At 41.7% G+C, this 17,901-nt stretch overlaps 1 pseudogene across 1 annotated transcript; it reads left to right on the top strand.

Annotated features, from left to right (window-relative positions):
* The first annotated feature begins 325 nt into the window (after positions 1 to 325).
* LOC308276114 (adenosine 3'-phospho 5'-phosphosulfate transporter 2-like) lies at positions 326 to 10,573 on the top strand (annotated as a pseudogene). The gene is made up of 4 exons: positions 326 to 438; positions 8,035 to 8,677; positions 9,385 to 9,591; positions 10,247 to 10,573. The product of its transcript is annotated as an adenosine 3'-phospho 5'-phosphosulfate transporter 2-like (transcript).
* Positions 10,574 to 17,901: the final 7,328 nt, after the last annotated feature.

The raw sequence follows: 17,901 nt of genomic DNA, 5'->3' as shown, positions 1-17,901 counted from the left end.
ACGCAACCAAAAAGGAACAACTCTATCACTGTGCCATCTGAAACCCAAGCACTGCCACCCCACATTGTCAATTGATGACATTGTAGTACTTGGCATAAATCTCAGCAAATTTAACAAACTTACTCAATTTTTTATATGTGTTGCTGGAGTTTTACTATTTTACCCAATTTATGAATATTTACAGGAATTAATATTTTCAGTGGAGGGTTTTAAGACTTATGGCTGGTACCTTACTTTAGTGCAGTTTGCGTTTTACTCCATATTTGGCCTAATAGAATTTCAGCTTATTCAGGACAAAAGGAGAAGAATACCAGGAAAAACCTACATGATACTAGCTTTTCTAACTGTGGGTACTGTGGGGTTATCAGACACTCTTTGGGCTACCTGAATTATCCTGCCCAAGTCATCAAGTGCTGCAAATTGACTGCTGTTATGCTAGTGAAAGACTCCCGCCGAGGGGAGACCCTCAATCAGCCTCGGGATAAGCGACGACAGCAAGAACACACGAGAAACTTTATTCTCCTTGATGCAAAAGCAAAAGGTAAAAGGTTATTAAGGAGCCAGTGCACTGGGGCTGACTCGTATAGGAGTTCGGCCCCGAGCCACTGAAACTGAGGGTATTTATAGGGAAAAGACCACTAGTTAGGGGGGGGGGTTGGGCTAGATTGCATGCGTTTACAGAAAATTACAGAATCATTTGAAAAGTACATTCTGTAGTCAAGTGTTAGCTAAAATACCAGGTGCAGTCAGTAAGCTCCCGGGTCAAGGCACTCTGACCCAGACAGTATAGATAAGATGGGGTGGGCTTATCACATATTTTACATTCCTAAGCTGTAAGCTGCAGTAAAATATACTTTTTTTTTTTTTACTATTAGCTGGCTGCTAGGGGCTTGTGATTTTTTTTTTCTAAATGGAGCCTTTCATTCCCCACTCCTTTTAGGAAATAGTTCTAATCATAGAACTAAGTTTCTGAGTCTACATATATAAGGACTTCGGGTTTAACTCTTTGGTACTGCTGGTGTAGCATTAAAACCTGAACAGTATTAACTCATTCCTTAACAAAGGCAATTAATCTATTTATTATACAAGGTCCTATGGTAAGCAAAAGCAGTAATAACAAAAGTGGCCCCATAAAAGCAGATACTAATGCAATCATCCAAGGAGACCTTATTGAACTATCCTTTAAACCATCCTTTTTGCAGGTCTCGTTCCCACTATTTATCTTCTAGCCGCTTTCTAAATCTTGCCATAGATTTCTGAAATACCCCAGAATGGTTAGCATAAAAACAGCATTTCTCCTAGTAGGAGAAGTTGTAGATAAGCAGTCATTGTTGCCATCACAGGACTTTCTAATGAGGTGCAGCTTCAATGAGTTGGTAAGATGTCGTCTAAGTTCCAATCCTTTGGTCTGTGCTTCTCGCACGTGGGAAAAGTGCTTTCAAAGTTCAATCCCATCAACAGTTCTGTCTATGGTTCAAATGTCCTCGTTATCTGCTCCAGTTATTGCTTGATTCGAGAGCAGTGAATTCAGTGGCATTTTCTTTTATCTTCACTGCAGCCAGGGTGCTACTCAGACCAGGTCACCTGGCTGTGCAACTGGGGTGTTGGGTTGATCTGCCTCACACCAGGTAGTGGGTTTGCTCTTTGACCGTTTGGAGAACCTGTAAGAACCTAGGCACAAGGCTGGCATTTCTCAGTCAGACTCTGTATCTTAAGGGTTTAAACAATATGCTGTAACATCACCAATCTAAGTCTTACAGTAGCCTGTATTTCAAAGAGTTAGTTTTCTAGATGCTTACATTTTAATCAGAACTGGCTAGAATAGCAATGTTTTGAACAAACTTGAATAATATAACCTGATCACTGAGGTTTTTTTTTTTTACTCATGAGGCTATTTTTTTTTTTTTTTTTTTTTTTGGTTACTTACTTCATGTTAGGGTTAGAGGCAGATCAGCAGGATCAGACCAGCTAGCATATAAATCTAGGTAAAATTATCTTATAAGCTTAAGATATCATAAATATCTTTGGCCTTGGAGTATTATCAACCCCAGATACAAAATAAGTTTCTACTGAATAAAACTCTAAGAGAGACAGAGCGAGCAGAGGACTAAGAACTGTATCTAAAGAAATTTAATATTTTGCCTGTTACTTCAAGAGCTACCCAGGCTTCCTCCAGCTGGTCAGAGGGCTGATCAGAGGGGCCTTGCCGAGCCTTGGGCATCCTTAGTTTTCAGCCTTTGAGCACAGCCGATCTAATTTCCCTTCAGAAGTGAGGACAACATGCTTTTTCCCCCAGGTGCCGACAGACTCTTTGGCCAGTCTTCGACATGACACCCAGGCACCTTTGCCATGCTGGCAGGTATAAGGCCTTAAGCTCCTTCCCTCTCTGTATAAGAAGCCTTTGGTATCTCTGAGGGGGCAAAGACTTATTACCTAATGCAGGGCTGTTAAATGGGCTTGTCTCTGTGTCTGCATCTGTCCATTCTGATGCTTAACTTTGTTTACCCTATTTCTGTTGTTGAGACACTCCAAAGGTCAAACTTAAAAGCTGATTAATGGGAGCCTTCATCCCAGAGACACAGTAGGATATGCATTTCATTTTAGTTATATCAAACATAATAGCCAGATTTTAAATTTATACTGGCCTCACTCTAGTAGTTCATTGACCTAATTTTATATTGGGCTACATTGGTAACTATAAGTTTATGTGAGCTAACAGTATTGATAAAAATCAGATAGCTCTATCTTTTAAATGACAACATTAACAATGAAAATAAATATGTTATTATCAATAATAAAACACTTACTTAATCAGGATAAACAGATTTTTAACCCAGGTCTTAAGGCTAAATCTCTGAATCAAAAGACAAAAATCTTATTGGTTAGTTCACATACAAATATAAAATTAACATACCTTTAACCTTTAACTTTTGATTTCTGAAATTTTTTTAGCACATTTAGATAACTCTAGATATAGAATGACATTATGATTTAAATATCTATTACCAGAAAGACAATATGATGGTAGTTGTCTCAGCCTGAAGAAAACAAAGTATGTTAATATTTCAGTAACGATCTTAAACCTTTAACAATTTAAGCCACATGAACCAAGGTATCTTCTTATTATTGTTTGATTTACTCATTTAGCAAACATTTAACAAAGTTTTCCTTTAAGAACAAAAAGCTGCTGGGGATTGAGTCAGTAGCAAGAATAAGCCTTCATATGCAGGCCAGACAAAAAATCTTTTTCTTTGTCTCTGAGCCATCAGGCTAGAGTTATAATTAACATTGACCTTGGTTAGCCAAAGCTAACCCTCAATTTAGTTAACACCAAGTGTTAAAACACAAAGACCTGTATTTAGAAAAATTATTATATAAATTGTTATAAAAAGCAAGCTGTATTAATCCAATATTAATTATCAATTATACAAAGGAATTTTAATTCAAAGCCTTTATACCTTGTAGGACTATATATCTCTGTATTTTGAAATTTTCATAAACAATTTTTAGTAGACAGATAAAAAATGACCCAAAATTCTTTAAGGACACATGTGGACAGTACATGCTTCAAATTCCAAAGTGGGCATGTACCCTGTGTTATTTGTATTGGTATCCACAACACCTAGGCTCTGACTATATTTTCAATACTGCCACATTAATACATTTTGATGCCTCTTTCCAATACTGGTACATTTTCCTCTCTGTCTAGTAACTTCCTGACACCTGTTAGGACAAAGGTAAACACAGAAAATACATTTTGATGTTTATAATTGTTGCTAACAATCATGAGCCCAATTTTTATTAATTTTTTCTTATTTTTACCACATACCTGTACCCCTTAGCAAAGGAATAAGGACGCTGACTCAGTCATAAACTGCTTCGAGCTGAACAGGGATGAAGTTGGGGGCCCGGCTTTAGGGTACAGGCATGCAGGTGGGTGGTGAGGGAGTCAGATGGGTGAGTATGTCTCTATGGCAGTCCAAAGGGCTTTGATAGATGTCTGTCAGGTTCTGTCTGTAACACCATCTGATGCAGGAGATAACACTCACAAAATAGTTAGCAGACAGGGCCACAAAGCAACATGACAAGGAAAGAAAAGCAAACTTATTTCCATAACTGCTCTCTGATAAATAATTTTGAAGCCAGTTTTAAAGAATTATTTTTTTCCCAATGTCCTCTTTGGGAATACACAAGTGGTAGGCTTATTAGAAACCTATTTTTTTTAAATAATCTATTTTCATTACATATGCAAATATATCACAAACACTGTTTTGCAACTTATCATACACCTTTTGCAACGTGCTTTAACCTTCTTGTTTCATCCTGTTTTTTACTTTTCCCATTTGGGACAATCTTGGGATAAAACTTACAACCAAACAAATTCCATCCATGCTTTATACCTTGCTTTAACCCTCTAATTTTTTATCTGGTCCTTTGTTTCCCTTAGGGACAATCTTAGGACAAACCTCATAATATGCTTTCTAGTCTCACAAAACCTTTTTTCTCTGTATTTACCAACATATAAAGAAATATATCCATAGACTTTCTACGTTTATCCTTTTGTTGTTATCTATCAACAAACCCAAAAAGGAGCATACCATTTAATGTTGTTCACATACCAGCAATCAAAAAACCATTTAAAAGACTTAAGTGTTACTTTAAACCTCATGAAGTTAAGAGCATCTTAAAGCATTGCATTTAGCATTTTTTTTAACTCAATTGAACTATAGATTACAAGGAAAATTAAGACATTAGATAAATATCAATAGCACCTTAAAACCTTAATTTTGCAAAAGGAGCAATATTAAAAACACTGTATATTTTATTTGACCACATACCTTAAAAACTGTTGTAAATTACCACAGAAATTTATGACATCATAAAAAACATCCCTAGTGTTTTAAAACATTGATTTTTTTTCAAAGAAAATAACTCTATTTAATCACCTCTCACAGGAGTTTAATTGGACAAATTTTTTGAAGTAACCATTTTAGCTAAGACTAATTGAGATAAAAATATCTTTGAGTAATAACTTTAGTGCAACCAGCAAAAGAAAAAAATTTTGTTATCAGAGGAGCTGAATTTTCTGGTGTGGCTAAGAACGTAGAAAGGAAGGTCATTTTAAACACCTCTGCAGGCTGAATAAACAGATGGCTCAGGGCTGGCCTGAAAAGACTCCCCACCCTGGCTAAGCTTTTGGTCCTTGGGCTGGGAAAGAAGGACACTGCCTCCGACTGGCCTCCGAGATTTCACTGTGTGATCGCCTAAGGCTCTTTTACTCAGGTGGTGGTAATTGGGAGGACTCACTGGGAACATAGGTCTGAGGACCCCGATTCCCTCTGGAACTGGGGGCGCTCAGCCATTTAATGGTTCCCCTTTGCACTGTGAGCCAGGCCTCAGAGGGCCTTTATGGCCTCCTGGTTGAGAGCATTTCCTCCAGAGTTGCTCTAGGTTTTTCACCTTAAACAGACTTGAGCCCAGGCTTCTGCGATCAGCCAGAATTCTTAAATGGCTTTTGTCCATCTATCTTTCCCTTTTTAAGTCTCTGTCAGACCAAATTGGCACCTGAAGTATTAGTCTGTCTGAGGATGGCCTTCCCTTCTACTGGGTAAAGAATTAACTAATGATATCAGCATCTATTCTTTTGAGGTGGTGTTATAGCCTTATATTTAATCCTTATGAAAGAACTGCATGTGAACTTTTCTCTCCAGGCTTGCAGGCAAAACCAATTGGAAACTAATCTGGCAGCACTAAGACCCTGCGGATCCCAGGCTGCTGAAGCTGCACCTGGAATGCACTGACTATCATGGCTAGGCTCAAGAACTTTTGCATTTTGCAAGTTGTTCCTTTCTAGCAAGGAGCTGGGGTCTACGAGTGGCACTGCCTGTCTCCCCTATAGGAATATTCCGTTTATCATCCAATTCCCCATTTGTGGAGGCCACAAAATATTCATTTCCCAGTGCTCTAGCCTCTTTATATATCCTCTCCCTTCCTATAGAAGTTAGTTTCTTCAAGAAGTAATCTAACATCTCTCTAAGTAAGATCATATAACGAATTGAGTAACTTGAATGCCTTGATGTAATGGTCAGGGTCAGTAGTATAACTTCTCAAGTTCTTTTTAATTTCTTTTAATTCTATTAGCGAGAAAGGCTGATGGACTCACTTTGACCCGTTCTTCCCCCCTTTTTCGTTGGACGAGTGAGGAGTGGGATGCTGACAACTTCTCTCTGGGGCTGGAAGAAATCTTCCAGCGGCCGACCCCAGGGCAGTTTGCTCAGCCTCCCTCCAGCTCACCATCCAAGGTCTGATTAAAAAGCAAATTAAACATACAAAATAAATGCACAGTACTGAAAAATCTTTTTCTATGCAATCTAATGCAGAACAGAGGCCGGAAGCTTTCTCCGACCCACACCTCATTTTTTTTTTCTTCAACAGCATATTATAACCACCATACAACTAATAACAAACATCACATTCTATTACCATGGGGTAACTATTTCAACACTATCACTTTAAGCAAAACACTATAAGCACCATAGAAGACAAAACAATATCATAAAGCTTTTACCATACCAAAAAACATGCCATCTCAAACAGAACACAGAACATCATATTTACTTTCCCCCAAGGACAGCCGGGGTTCCTTGCCTCATTGCCAAAATTAAACACAAAAAAGAGAAAACAAACCAAACAAATCCACACGCACACCAACTTTTTGACACTAAAGCTTTGTAATCTATTAAATTAAAGCTGTTTATACCACAAGTATCTAACAAATTATTAATTACTCTTATTGATAATACTATTATTAGGCTGAAAAGAATTATTTACAACCCAGCTGGTACACACATTTTAATAAAAAAACACAATGGCCATAACAGTCAAGATTAAACACACAAAAAATATCACTTAAACAAACCAGACAAAGAGACACAATTGGCCCTTAACCAAACTCAGAATAAAGCCTCACCTCTTACCAAAAAACTCCCAAAACCAGTCAAAGAAACATAATTAGCACACAAAATGGAGCCCCTCCTCTCTCCGAGAGACTCCTAAGACCACCTCTGGCAAGTGTCCCTTCCAAACCCTAGACGGCACCCTTCATGTGGGACTAGAACCCACAATCGCTTGGCACCCAGATGGCTGAGAGTGGGACTCTAACCCACAATCCTCAGACCAAGATGGGACGTTTCCGAGCATCCTCGGAGGTCCCCCAGACTTCCCGGGACATCTCCCAGGGTGGCAGTTGGTTATCACGGACACGTCTGTTGTAACCTTCCTTGCGTATGGGACCCGAACCCACAATTGATCGAACAAGGAGTTCTGTGCCAGTGGGCACCACTGGCACAGACGCCTGCAAATACCAGAAATACCAGAAGGCAGCTGCTCACCACTATACCAGAAACCAAACCAAAAATTACAGAAATTAACACAGCCGGCAACAGGAGACATACAAGACAAACAGAGACAGACTGGTAAAAATCCTACCTCCAAGGGGTGTCTCGTGGAACTTGGGTGGTCGCTCTTTCCTGGCCAATGCACCAAATGAAAGACCCCCGCCGAGGGGAGACCCTCAATCAGCCTCAGGATAAGCGACGACAGCAAGAACACACGAGAAACTTTATTCTCCTTGATGCAAAAGCAAAAGGTAAAAGGTTATTAAGGAGCCAGTGCACTGGGGCCGACTCATATAGGAGTTCGGCCCCGAGCCACTGAAACTGAGCGTATTTATAGGGAAAAGACCACTAGTTAGGGGGGGTTTGGGCTAGATTGCATGCGTTTACAGAAAATTACAGAATCATTTGAAAAGTACATTCTATAGTCAAGTGTTAGATAAAATACCAGGTGTAGTCAGTAAGCTCCCGGGTCAAGGCGCTCTGACCCAGACAGTATAGATAAGATGGGGTGGGCTTATCGCATATTTTACATTCCTAAGCTGTAAGCTGCAGTAAAATATACTTTTTTTTTTTAACTATTAGCTAGCTGCTAGGGGCTTATGATTTTTTTTTTTTTCTAAATGGAGCCTTTCACTAGGAGGAATCTGTATTTAAGGGACGCGGTGTAACGCTGCCGATGTGTCTGCTGCAGTATGCATGAGCCTCGGCCTGGTCTGGTTTACTCTTGCTGACAGCACAGCTGTACTAAACTTCAATCTGACAGGTGTAACGCTTATCTCCCTGGCACTGTGTGTGGACGTCGTCATTGGGAACATTCGGGAGAAAGCCATGAAACCGCATAATGCTTTGAATTCTGAAATGGTTATGTATTCGTATTCAATCGGTTTTGTGTACATTCTATTGGGATTGACATGCACTAATGGATTAGGCCCTGCAGCCACATTTTGTTCAAAGGATCCTCTCGGGACCTATGGTTATGCTTTCTTTTTTCCCTCACTGGGTATTTTGGAATTTCTTTTGTGCTGGCTTTGATTAAAAGTTTTGGTGCCCTTGTTGCTGTCACAGTGACAACAGGAAGAAAAGCAATGACCATTATACTTTCACTTGTGTTCTTTGCTAAACCGTTCACATTTCAGTATGCATGGTCTGGTTTACTAGTTGTCCTAGTTGTCCTTGATATATTTCTCAATGTTTACAGCAAAAATATGGATAAAATAAGACGACCATCACTGTATGCTCTGATAAACAAATCAGTGGAAATGAGAAAGCCAAGGACATTGGCACTTGTTTAAAATAGAACTTTAAGGGAATATTTGTTAATTAATTTTTCAAAAGGATTGTTTTAAAAACCAAAGGGTATGAAGGCTGCTGTCCATCTGGATGGACTGCGTGTCAAGTAGCTTCCAGGCCTCAACCTTTTTTTCAGAACACTTCTTGGATTGTTTCACTTCTGAAGCAATCGAGAGCCGCACCTAGCACACTTTACAATAAGATTCCAATATGAAGGACTGTACTTCCTAGCAGTTTCTTGAGAATTTCACTGGAAATGGACCATTCTGAAAGACTGATTGAATATCAATATGACATCAGAAACATTGTTAACATTGATATGTAATAGCACAGTTTTGTCTTCATTCCTCTTTGGTGATATTTAAATTGATTTTCTGTTATAAGAGTAAACTGATGATTTAAAGTGTGGAGAGAATAGCATTCATTATAAATAAAATTATCTTTTTTTAAAAAAATCCGAGGGAGAGAGAGAAATGAAAGAAAGAAGGAAAGAAAGAAGGAAAGAAAGAAAGAAAGAAAGAAAGAAAGAAAGAAAGAAAGAAGAAAAGAGAGAATATGAATAAGTTTGGACTTTTTAACATACACCAAGCTTTCCTAAAATATGTGGCAAACTAATGTCTTCTTCTGTTCATTACTGATAGCACGTCCTTGTGCTATAAATATTAGATTAATCCATATCAAATTGTCACTTTTACAGATTATTATTATTATACCTTTCATAGGAAAATTTGTAAAGAGACACACAGGGAGAGTGACCTGTGATGGCAGGGCCGTAGAACAAGTCCTGCAGCTGCAAGGCAGAGACGCACAGCCATACACAGAGCAGGGAGAGGCAGGCCGCCCCACACTTACTCGATGGAGGTGGTCCTGCAAGTACCTTGACTTCAGTCTCTCCTCCAGGACTGTGAGACAGTAGGTTTCTGTTGTCTTAAGCCACCCTGTTTGGGGCACTTTGTTATGCAGCCCTAGGAGAGTCATAAGCTCCTACAGGATTCCTCCAAACTTTACCCTGAGTTTGTATTCACTGAAAATTTTCCCATTCTGAAATTCAAAAATTACCTATATTATTTATTTTCATTTTGGGGGAGGGACTTAATACTGAACATAAGACAAGCATGGTGGTTCATGCCCGTAATTTCAGTACTTGAGACAGGAGGATTACAGGCCCAAGGCCAGCCTTAGCAATGTAGAGAGAAAGAACTTCAGCAGCTTAGTGAGACCATGTTTCAAAACAACTTTTTAAATTGGCCTGAGGGTGTACCTTAGAGGTAGAATAAACCCCTGGGTTCAACCTCTGATTAATACTTATGGTGATGATGATGATGATGATGATGATGATGCTAAACAGATTGTCTTTATTAGTTATTTGAGCCTCTTCCATGAACTGTATGTCCACACATATCAGCCACATGATACCGGGGGGTTATTTACTTAATATTAACTTTTAAGAACTCTGAAAATATTAGTTATGAATTGCATTTTGAAAGCAGGAATGACATGTAGAGGAATAGTCATCTAGGCTGTAGAAAACCACATCACCAGACACCTTGTATATCCAGGAGTTTCGCAGTTTCACGTATGATGAACTCGATGTCTCATGCGATTCGCTGGTGGAGGTGAAGGTGGAGGAGACCATCGCGTGGCAGCATGAAAGAAGAATGAGAGCGGAAGCACACGGGAGCCTGGAACACACGTGGCATCGTGCCGAATTGCAGGCAGGTGAGGATACGAGACAAAATTCAACTAAAAGCGGGGAGGAGAGGATGACACCATACTCTAAACCCAGGTCCATGAGGAAGAAGGCTGCGCAGGCTGAACCCGTTGTGTGGTTTCTCTTCCTATCAAGAGGGAGCTCGCACCCCAGGAGTGACAAGGCAGCTTGCTAAGCGATGTTAGCAAAAACATATCAGGAAGCCGGGTGTGTGGCACACGCTTGTAATCCCAGCATTTGGGAGGCTGAGACAGGAGGATTGCAGTTCATGGACAGCCTAAGCGACTTAGTGAGGCCAGCAACTCAGTGATACCCCATTGCAAAATAAAGAATTAAAAAAAAAAAAAAACCCTAGGGATGGAGGTGTAGCTCGGAGGTAGAATGCTCCTGGATTCCATCCCCAGTACTAAGAAAAGAAAAAAAAAGAACCTATCGGAGAGCTGTGCTTTGGGGCTTTGGGGTGGGCAACTGGGGAGACACTAAGGAAGTGGGGTTCACCCCGGATCGGATGCTGTCAGAGAGCAGGGAAAATTCTAGGTATGAGAATCTCAGTGACTTGTGGGGAGGGCAGATCGGGTAAAAATCGTAATAGGTAAAACCTCGGTTTTCATTTTAGGGAGGTATAGATGTGGTACTTTGTAGGCCAGGCAGTGATTTTGTCTTGGTTTCACTCTGTCATGGTCTCATGTTGGCCTTATTTGATGTTAGTGTTCTGCGAGATTTTTTATATTCAAGGAGATGACATCGCTAGTTGGCAGAGCTAGATTAGCTTGGAATAACACTGAGGCCAATCCCCGGGTATCAATAGCTGCTTTTTATACATTTTCCTCTTTTGCTCAATGCCTATTTAGAATATAAAATCAACAGATAATCAATAGAAAATCATGGATAGCTTTGTTGTAGGCTGAAAGATATTTAGAGAAGGCTTTGGCATCTGTCCTGGCTGACAGGTTGAATAGATGAGCCAGTAACTAAGCTCAGGAATCACAGATTTCAAGTCAGAGACACTAAGTTCAATTTTAACTACATTGAGCTTGAAGTAGTCAGGCCCATTTTAATCTTAAAACTTTGAAGCCAGAATTGTGTGCACACACAGCCAGAAAAAAAAAAAAGTATATATATATATATATATATATATATATATATATATATATATATATCTTGAAAATAAAAGTCATAAATATTAAAATACTTTCTGAAACATTTTGAATTTTGATAGCACCTGTCAAACTAGAAAATGTAGGGCATTTACTAGAAAATGTAGGGCATTTATGCCTCAAACCATATTTTGTCGGCTAAGAGCTGTAGCAGAGGCAGCACTTCCTAAAAATTATTTCTTACCAAGCCCTTAGTTTTCCAACCAATTCCTTCCTTTGACTTCACAGTTCAAAGAGCCCACCCCTCCTGTAGCCCCATTACTTCTCACTGCCTTTCAAAATGGAAAAAAGCTCAAAATCAATTCTATTTTCCTAGCTCCCCATTCTCTCTGGGTTAGAACTGCCCCCCCCCCCCATTGATTTAAAGCCAAGGTAGATGGTCCTTCAGCTTGGGCAATCCATTGAATGCTGAAGATCTGTCCTGGAGCCACTGTTAGAGGAGGCCAATCCACACGGCTTTCTTAAATAAACCTTGGAGACGTGGTGCTTCCCCGGAGGCTCAGCGTTGCCCATTTGCTGTTGCTGCTGATTATGTCCCTCCCCAGGAGGCTGGAGCTTTTGGGCCTGGGGCCTGGGGAAGAGGCCAGACAGACATGCAGGAGAGAATTGGGGAGCTGGCCTGTGAGCCCTGGGCAGCTGCTTGGATGAAGACTTGTGCTGGGCTGAGCCAACACTGCCCTCCAGGTTCCGTGGGAAAGTGCACTGGGAAAGACGTTGGTTGCATTTCCAAGTATCTGGAGACTAGTTAGTGCCTAGCACCTAGTGCTTAACAAATGTCTAAGCCACATAAAGCAGCATTCCTTCCAAGTGTGTGGAAAGAAAGAATGGAAGGCTGGACTCCAGCTTGCGAGGAGGCCCTGGCGTTTGTTCTCCTTTCTCAAAGACAAGAGAGAAATGGCGCCAGATGCACCAATATATAAGAAATGAGCCAGTGTGTTGGGAAACGCTCCAAAACTACCAGCTCCTGGGGGTAACCTAGAGCTCCAGATTCTGCATTCTTGGATTGATTTCAAGAACTTAGTCACTCAGAGTATTTAAAAATAGAACCAGTCTATTTGAAGTGTCCTTCTGACAGGGACAGGACCCAAGAACAAGGACATCTTCCTTTGAAAGGACATCCAAAGCCTGCAGAAGCTCCACCCTGGGTCTTGAGCGTCAGAGCCCTCTGCTGCACCAGGCAGTGCCCTGCCCGGGCCTGGCCTGGGGGGCCTGGGCCTGCATAGCTAGAGAGGACTTGGCAGGGGGTTCAAGGATGCTGGAGTTTTGCTCAGTGAGGTGGATCTTTGCCTGGGGTTTCACGATAGGAGACACACACAGGAAACTTCACTAATGCTCCATGACAAATATTACAGCTACCAGCCATGTCACTAGCATCCGGCCCCTCCAGCCTTCTCCACTGCAGGGTCAGGGCGTGGCGATGGGGAGCCCACGGGTCTCAGCCAATCAGCCCGCTCTCACCGCTGCTGTGCTGTTTAGTTTGGGCACAGGCAGGGAAACTAAAATTGAGACCAAATCAGAGACACCTGGGGCCTCTCTTTTCCAGATAGATAAAGATCCGGCGCTTCCCTGGAGGATGCCACCTGGCCATCTGGCCACCACCCTGGGCTCAGGAGGAGCCAGTTCCGGGCAGGCAGAAAGTGAGACTTGGGGACATTGCTCAGCAGTGAAGCACTCATGCTTCTGGAATTTTCTCCAGCATTAATCAACCTTTTCTCTATATTTTAAGTGAGATTGATTCAGTTATTTTGTTACAGCCAAGAATACCTTAATTGATATAGCTGTAAAATGGCCATTTACTTTCAGTAAAAGTGAAAAAAACCCCACAGTAATGGCTATAAATAAGCATTCACTTCACACATATTAAATTGAAAGACTCAGTTCTATGCTTTGTCGAGAACAAAATTGACCGAAGGTTTTGGACGTCAGTAAAAGTAATAAAAGTAAGAATGTGCTGGTGTTTTCTGAAGCCCCATATTGTGGCTGGGGTGCCTGAACAAGGAGGAAGTGTTGAAAGACTGAGAAACTGCCCAGTAGGGGGTGGGGGGGTGAAAATTCTATTTATATTTCTTTTTGTTGTAACCCATATCTCATAAAAAGTAAAGGAAGCCGGGCGTGGTGGCGCACGTTGTAATCCCCGCGCTTGGGAGGCAGAGACAGGAGGATCGCGCAGGTTCGAAGTCAGCGGTGCGCGCGCTGGCTTAGGAGACCCTGTTTCCAAATAAAAATGTTAAAATAGGTCTGGGAGTGTAGCCCGGAGGTAGAAGGGCTTCCAGGAACCCCAGTACCACAAAAAAAAAAAAAAAAGTAAAGGAAATCTGCCAGGTGCAGTGGCACATGCTTGTAATCCCAGCATTTGGGAGGCTGAGCCAGGAGGATCGTGTTTTGGGGCCAGCCTCAGCTACTTAGTGAGGCCTTTGCAACTCAGTGAGACTGTTTCAAAATAAAAAAGAATAAAAAATAGGGCTAGTGGTGTAGCTTGAAGGTAGAATGCCCCTGGATTCCATCCCCAGTACTGGGAAAAAAAAAGCAAAGGAAATAAGTTAGATGACTTTAAAGTTTCCTCCCTGAGCTAAAATTCTGTAATTTCATGACTTCTATTGAGTTTGTTCATCTAATGGAATTAATAATTATATTATGTTAGCTTCTAGGCCTAGACTAAAAAGAAATTACATTTACTCCCAGGAAATGACTTTTAAGAGAAGCTTTTAGATGAGAAGCTGTTAGAAAATCATTATTAAAAAAAATTACTTCATTATTCTCTCCAAGTTATCCTAACATGCCTTTGGATATCTTTTATTTCCTTACAAAAGTACACTAAAAAAGTAATGTCATATTATTTTTTCTTAGAAACAACAAAACCCTTTATACTACACTTAGAACAGTCAGTGTGTGTTGGATTTCTTTAGAAAATCTAGAGTCGGGAATTGGGTTTTAGAAAGGTCTGTGTGAGGGCTGGGGGTATAGTTCAGTGGTAGGGTGCTTGCCTGGCATGTGCGAAGCCCTGGGTTTGATCCCCAGCACTGGAAAAAAAAAGTTTTTAAGGCTATATAAATTTCTGAGATGTATAATTTTCTCCTTTTTGGTGGTACTGGGGATGGAACCCGGAGCATTCTACCTCTGAGCTACACCCCCAAACCTATTTTATATTTTTATTTTGAAACAGGGCCTCACTAAGTTACAGATGGTCTCACTAAGTTCCTGAGGCTGGCTTTAAACCTACGATCCCCCTGTATCAGCCTCCCAAGTCTGGGATTACAAGCGTGCGTCACCATACCCGGCTACATACCTCTTATTCCAGTGTTATAGATGCTCAAAACTTCCTTAACCACCTGCTGTTTTCTGATTAATCTTGAGTGGGCAGACATGCCTAGCACTCTGCCATGGGACCTCTCTCCTGTAGCTTCTAAATTGATCTTTATTTTCACTCCTCCTGAGTAATTGTGAGAATCAAATAAGATATTACATGAAAAGAGCTTAGAAAGTGTCCAGCCCATTGTAGGCATGTAGTATGTGAAATGTTATTTTTGTAAAACACTTTGTAAACTGGTCATGTTATCCTACAAAATAATCAAAACGGTTTAGCTCATCAGGATGAGCCTCACAAATGCTGTGTCCTAAATCTCCAGCACTTTTGTAATAAAAGGTAAGTGAATATGGTCTTTCCCCAAATATCTTGTTATTCTGCATTCACCCTTCTTGAGATGTAAAGGGACACAGTGGCTACATAATAAGATGGAATTAGGCGGCTGCCACAGGTGCTGTGACCCGGCATTAGGCACCTTCTCCACCCAGCCCAGGAGGCCCTTCCCAGCGGTGTGATGAAACCTCCTGCCTGCCTGCTCCTCCCTGCCCAGGATATCACTATATCTGCTACCCACCTGTTAGTTGCTGGATTGTCTTAGTTTTCAGACAGACTGCCATGGTATTGAGCACCTCTATTCAAATAATCCTCAAAATGGCATATAAGATGTTACGGTTTTGAGAGAAAATATTACAGTTTGGGAAACTGTCCCCAGGGACCTTTGTTAAACCCCCTGGGAATAATCCCCCCCCCAAACCCAGAAAAATCTAGGGTTCTTGTCCTGAGCTAAGGATAGATATGCAATAGCCTGGACTCTTGCTGAAGATTTAAAGAAGTTTATTAAAAAGATAGAAATACAAAAGACAGTAACATGAGGGGGTACTTTGAATGAAATCACTGAAATACAAAGCACAGAACAGACTTTATACATGATATCCTCCATCTTGTTTCACATAATTCTAACATAGTATAGTCCCTGTACTTTTTCCGCTGAACTGAGTTTATGCCTATTTCTCTCCTTTCCTCAAGGTCGACCCCCTCCTCCCACTCAAACTAGATCCTCCAATTATTATGTAGATCTGTCTTTAGAAAGAAGAAGTCCTAGCTCCCCTCTCCTATCAACTTGCTAATTACTTTTAGCTAAGTCAATTTAAGTTTCAATAGCTGTTTGCTTCCTGACAGAAACCGAAACAAAGTCTTTCCCTACGTCTGTCATTTTTACACAATTATTTTTGAAATGTATTTATTAATAATCAGAGCTTTCTCAAATCTTCCTAGGCCATTCATGTAAGACTAGAAAAATGCACAGTTTGTCCTTCGGGGTGCACAGATACACAGGGGAGTCTAATATAGATGCCATAAGCCTTTATTCATTCCAAGCCTTTCCTCCCACTCCCGCGGGATGGAGAGGGCCCCCACGGGAGTGGGAGAGCAAGCAAGTGAGAGAGTGCGCCCAAGTCTGTGTCCCGCCAGACGGGAATCCTTCCTTTTAGGAGGGGGCTCATCCCCCCACCCGTGGGAAAAATGGAACTCTCGCGGGGTCCTCTTATGGGGCGGATCCTTCCTGCTTCCAGGCTTCTGGCCCCTCCCCCTACACCGGCAGGGAACGACTCAGATCTATCATCCCAGCCTTTTTGGTGATAGGAGATAAGAGATGACGATTTGACCCTCTAGCAACTTCCTGTTGTCAAGGGGCATCATCAGGGGCCCCAGGCTGGGAGGAAAAGTCAGAGTCTGCCGGAAGGGGGCAGGTGGGTGTGATGGCAGTGAGAGTTGGAGGTTATCCTGGACAGCTCGGTGATGTGGTTTGAGGAGACTTTAACAGGCAAGGTGCTATTAAAAAAAAAGAAAACGGTGAGAGCAGATCCCAGGCTGGGCGGGAGCCCTTCTAGATATGAGGTAGATTGTCACTAGATCTATTAATACAAATAGCAGCATTTCCCTGAGGAAGACGTGTACCGCCCCTTTAGCAGTTTTTCATTAAACCAGAGTCATTGACAGCAGCAACTCCCTGAGAGGACCCCACACCACTCTTTTTAGCAGTGAGTGGGTATGGGTCTGTCTGGTCAAAAGAATACATGTTACTGCATCAGGAGCATCAGTAACTGATTTCAGAGGTTTAATACTTATGGCAGTTTGGCATCTGACGAGGGAGAGCACCGTAGTATGCAAACAAGTGGACCTGCTAAAATATAAACATCAAATTGAGTTATGTCGAGAGAAACAAAGTTTAGTGGGTCCCAACACCATGCAAGAGAATTTGTCCTGGAGCTGCTATAACAGAGCCCTTTTACATATGGCCTAAGTCTTGGGCAAAGGCAGGTGAGGTTGCTGTAAATCCCCCTGGACCAAAATTTTGGAAGGGAATCTAGGGTGAAAAGATTGAGCAGGCCACCAAAGAGGAAACTGGCTTACCCTGTACCTGTAGAGTTACCCTGGGCCAGCAAGGAGGATGGAGGAAGGAGGGTGAGGGATCCAGGAGCTGTCATTTCTTGGCTAGACCGAACAGGACCAGTGACAGGTCCTGGCCCAGAAGGGTGGTCCCCCTGTGTTGAGGCACCTGGGGCTCACCACTTTTAAAAGAGAACTCGTCTTTCCAATGGCCATTTAATCCACACCTGAAAAAGGCTCCTGGAGGTGGTTGTCTTTGCTGTCGTCCTCCCCTAGGTGGCACTTGTCACCCCCGAGGGCTGCCCTCCCTCCTCTGGCCTCAGGGCTGCTACCAGGGCTTGGGACTGTAGATCTGCCATCTGGCGAAGTCAAAGTGTATGCTCCACTTCCGCCTGTTCCTCTCTGGAATTAAAAACTTTAAATGCCATGTTCACCAAATCTCAAATAGGGGTTTGAGGACCATCCTCAGCCTTTTTTAGTTTTCTCCGAATATCAGGGGCTGATTGCCCAATAAAACGGGTGGCCAATATGATCCAGCCTGCCTCAGAAGATGGATCTAAATGAGAATAGCGGGTAAGAGCCTCTTGTAACCGATTACGAAAAACCGCTGGGTTTTTGTTTGGACCCTGGGTGATTTTCCTAAGCTTATCATAA

The sequence above is a fragment of the Muscardinus avellanarius genome, assembly GCF_963383645.1.
Source record: "Muscardinus avellanarius genome assembly, chromosome: 17".
Classification (NCBI taxonomy): domain Eukaryota; kingdom Metazoa; phylum Chordata; class Mammalia; order Rodentia; family Gliridae; genus Muscardinus; species Muscardinus avellanarius.
This window is presented reverse-complemented; position numbering and strand designations above follow the sequence as displayed.